Raw genomic sequence first — 4,832 nt, 5'->3', positions numbered from 1 at the left:
TAAGAGGAGGGTTCTTTCTCTGTCAAGCATTTTGGCTTTTAAGAATTGACTTAACTAAATATTTCTTATTAGAAAACTATCCCTTCTCTTTTAAGTATGTATCCTCCCTTGCAGCTATATTTTATCATATTTGTTTGAAAATGTCAAATCCACTTAAATACTTTCCCACCTGGTAGGTTTCAAATCCTGATGAATAACTCAGTTCTGGTGTTCTTAAGACTGAAAAGGTAAACATTTTTTAAAAAGTCTTAACAACTGTCCTCTCAGAAATTATTAATTCAGTAATGTATTAGAAATCCTTTCAGAATCCTGCAGTACCAGTTCAGTAAGTTCATTATATTAAGATATTAATATTTCTCAATAAATTGAATTTGGATCTTTTGATTTAGAGATTTTCTTTCCTGGTAGCACATAAATAATTTAAAGGGGTGAACTAGGCTATATTTATAAGCCCTTGTGCCTCACAGTGCCTCAGTTATGAGCATTCAATAAACCTTTGTTGACTAAATCGATCAATGAAGAACCCCCATTGTACTTGGGGGTTCAATGTTGTACTTTTATTTCACTCAATTCTGAAAAGTGTTAGGAACAATATGAGCCATTGGTCATGAAGAACAAAACTGAATGTTTACAACTCACTTGAACGCTATTACTAGGAATGGTCATACAGTTGAAAAAGACTCAATCCCTGCCCACATGAAGCTAAACTTTTTGTAAGGAGGAATGTAAACAAAGTGAAGAAAAATCAATTGTTAGGTGCTAGATATCAGACAAAATGATATATTTTGGTTCTGCCTAAAGAAAGGTAGCTTTGGAAGCCAAAGGCTTTGCTGGAATTTGAGGGCAGAGATGAGGGAGGCATTCTGAGCAGGAGGGACAGATCCACAATGTGATAGGCATGTCCCACAGCATGACCCCTTCAGGATTTGCACACAATTTAAAGGGAAAATGGGGGCCAGTGGTTAATCAAAAATGGCATTAATGGGTGGGAGAGGGTAGATGGTAAAATGTTTTTTATAATATTTATGGAAATTTAAAACTTGAGTTATGTAATGGAGAACAACTTAGGAATTCTACCTAGAGGAGTGATGTGATTAGGCTGAGGTTCTGGAGAGTATATTAATGGCCCTGTAGCTGACGGATTTGAAACTTGGACACTGTAAGTTTAGATCTCAGATAAGTTTTTATAGAACTATTCATCCTCAAGAATAACGACTGGATCTAAGCCAAGGCAGTGGCAATAGGGCTGGAAAATAAACATTAGATTTAATATCTAGATGAAGATTTGGGGAGTAAGTGAAGTCACATTAATGTTTAATTCTATTTACAATGGATCTAAGCCACCATCCACTTTAACAGAGGGAGTGCTGTTCTGTAGCTGAGGTGCTTAAATACATTTGTGAACTTGTCTTCCTCTTGTTAACAAGCTTTTTTTCTGACTGTATGTGTTTATGGGAGAGGCAAAGTTATGTAGCCATTCATTCTGTGAGCTGTCCTCTTTCTCTTTTACTCCAAACCAATGACACTCACCCTCTCCTTCCGGCATATGTTGCCTTAGGCACCCAAACACTGCAGCCAGTTTGCTAATCTTAGTGCCAAGAATCTGCCACCACCTTGAACACCACAGCATGCTCTGCTAGCTACTCCCCTCCTTATGTCAGCCTTAGTATACAAGCACAGATATGGAGGATTCTCTTTTCTCCTCCTCGATCTTTGAGTGTGTGCTTGTAAGTGTGTGTTTGTGAGAATGGGTGTGTCTACTGCAAACAGAAGAGAGCAAGCTACATTTTCTCCTCTTGTGTTATTAATATCTAAGGGTGTTTCACATCAAAACCTGTCCCAGGTCCAAGTCTTAGAGGCTATTTAATGGTGCAGCTTATACTTGGGCTGCTATTTCTCAAGGAGCCACCTGCTGTGAAATGAAAATCCCATTTCAGTGTCCCTCAGAACTCCTTGAATTCTTTGCCTAGGTAGAAGCAGAAATCAGCTAACATCATAGTCAAGGGTAAAAGTTTGAAAGCTTTTCCTCTAAGATAAAGACTAAGACAAGGCTGTCCACACTCACCTCTTATTTAACATAGTACAGGAAGTCCTAGGTAGAGCTATAAGGAAAGACAAATAAATAAAAAGATTCTAAATTAAAATGGAGAAGTACAATTGTTGTTCATTGCAGATAATACAATCTTACATATAGGAAATCTTAAAGATCAACAAAAAAGATGTTGAAACTAATCAATGAATTCAGTAAAGTTGCAGGAAATAAAATCAACATACAGAAATCAGTTGCATTCCTATGTTGTAACAATGAAACATCTGGAAAAAATATAGAAAACCATCACATTCACAATAACATCAAAAATTAAAATATTAAGACCAAATTTAACCAAAAAATGAAAGCTCTGTGCCATGAAAACCATGAGACTTTAATGAAAAACATTGAAGAAGACACAAATAAATGGGATATGATGTTCACGGAATTATTGTTAAAATGTCCATACCTACTCAAAGACATTAATACATTCAATGGAATCCCTATCAATGTTCTGTTGACATTTTTCACAGAAATAGAAAAAAAGCCCTAAAGTTTGTATAAAACCACAAAAGACCCTGAAGAGGCAAGGAAATCCTGAGAAAGAAGTAAAAAGCTGGAGGCCTCATACTTCTGATGTCAAACTATATTAAAATGTTGTAGTAATCAAAACAGTATGGTTCTGGCACAAAAAAAGACACATAGATCATCATCAAAACAAAGTAGGAGGTCCAGAAATAAACTCACACATATATGGTCAACTAATATTTAACCAGGAAGCCAAGAATACTCAATGGAAAATGTATAGTCTCTTCAACAAGTAGTGTTGGGAAATTGGATAACCAAATGCAGAAAAATGAAATTAGTTTTTTTTTATTACATCACTCACAAAAATTAACTTGAAATGAATTAAAGACTTAAGTATACGACTTGATACTACAAAACTTCTAGAGGAAAACTGGGAAAGAAGTTCCTTGACATTATTCTTGGCAATGATTTTTTGGATATGATACCAAAGCACAAACAAAACCAAAAAAATCAACAATGGGACTACATCACTCTCAAAAGCTTCTGCACAACAAAAGAAACAATGAAAAAATGTGAAGAGGCAATCTATGAAATAGAAGAAAAATATTTGCCAACCATATATTGGATAGGGGTTAATATCCAAACTATATAAGGAACTCTTACAACTCAAAACAAACAAACAAAACAAAACAACCCAAGCACTTGGATTTAAAAACAGGGGTGGGGGCAGAAGAAGTGAATGGAATTTTTCCAAAGGAGTTATCCTGATAGCCAACTGATACATGAAAAGATGCTCAACATTGCTAATTATTAGGGAAATGTAAATGTTGAGGAATTAAAACAGAAAATAAGAGAATTTTTTGTTAGAAGCAGACAAAAATTTCTGCTGATAGGCAAGTTATGAAAGGGTACATTTTATAAATGCAGTAAATGTTTGCAATAGCCATCTTTGAGAATGGGGAAGATTTTAAGTAGTTGACTGAATGCTGTCTGCAATTGTCAGATATTCTAGTTGAGGACTGAAAGTAATGATAATAATAATTTATGATGTTGCCTCCAACAAACATGGCCATATAGTTTTCTCCAGTATGATTCAGTGGCGCAGACGCAGAGCTCATTTGACTTGGGGATGGACAGCTGTGTTGTATTTAAGGATCATAAGTAGAAGCACCTGATGGTACTAAAGAATGTGAAGAAATATCTTAACAGTCTTCAGGAGGGAAGGCAAGGAAGTGAAGCCAGGAGAGTAATGAGAGAATAAAAAAAATAAAGCCTGTAAAACTGGAGATTATGTCAGATAATCGTGTTGGAAAAGAAACAAGATTTGAAAAGGAAAGAGATTGGTATGCTTGAGAGGTGTGTAGATTCTAATCTTTCGAAGATGGCTGCACCAGTGTATATCCTATTCCACATGCTATTTTTACAACACTAGCTTGATATTTCCCCATTAGGAGGAGACTAAGGAGAACTTTGCAATTGCCTGAACCAATAGCATGCAGTGGAAGGGATGCTGGTTAAATAGAGATGCTAATACACCAAATGCATTAATGGCTTCCATCTGCTTTCTCTGGAGACATACCCTGTGGGAGCCCTGAATTGGCATGTAGGAAGCTCGGCTATCCTAAAGGTGCCATAGTGGAGTGACCACATAGAGAAACTACGTAAAGATAAGGATATATCCAAGGAGCCCCAGCTGTTCAAAGCTTCCCAATTCAGGTGCCAGACAAGTGATGAAGATGCTTTCAAGATCTTCCTTCTGAAATAACTCACGAGGGTCCTGAGCCAAAGCTCTGCAGCCAAGCCTCACCCAAATTTCAGACCAATGGAAACAGTGAGTGATGGTAAATAATTACTGTTGTTTTAAGACACTGATTGTGGGGTAATTTTTACATTGCATATATTTAAAAAAAAAAAACATGATGCATTGGAAATGTGGAGAAAAAGATGCAAAGTAAGAGAAAATGAGAAGAAATAAAGGAGGAAAAATAATATTCTGTAGGAAATAAAATTTCTGCAGGAAAGATAATATCATCATCAATTGAATGATCCTCAAAAGGAAAGTTTGTTCTGAGCATCTCAGCGGACAAAAACTCAAATTACATGGAAAGCTTCAGGTTCAGATACCATTTTTCAGGCTCTATTTGTAGTAATTCACCTATTAGGAAAATATGAGTTGGAAATGAGCTTTACATCAACAGAGAAGTTGAATTTATTTAGAAATCTATAATGAGATGGAACAAATAAAAGCTGTTGGAAACCATTTTATGATAATTCC

Source organism: Canis aureus, chromosome 7 (genome assembly GCF_053574225.1).
Source record: "Canis aureus isolate CA01 chromosome 7, VMU_Caureus_v.1.0, whole genome shotgun sequence".
NCBI lineage: Eukaryota > Metazoa > Chordata > Mammalia > Carnivora > Canidae > Canis > Canis aureus.
Note: the sequence above shows the minus strand (reverse complement) of the source record.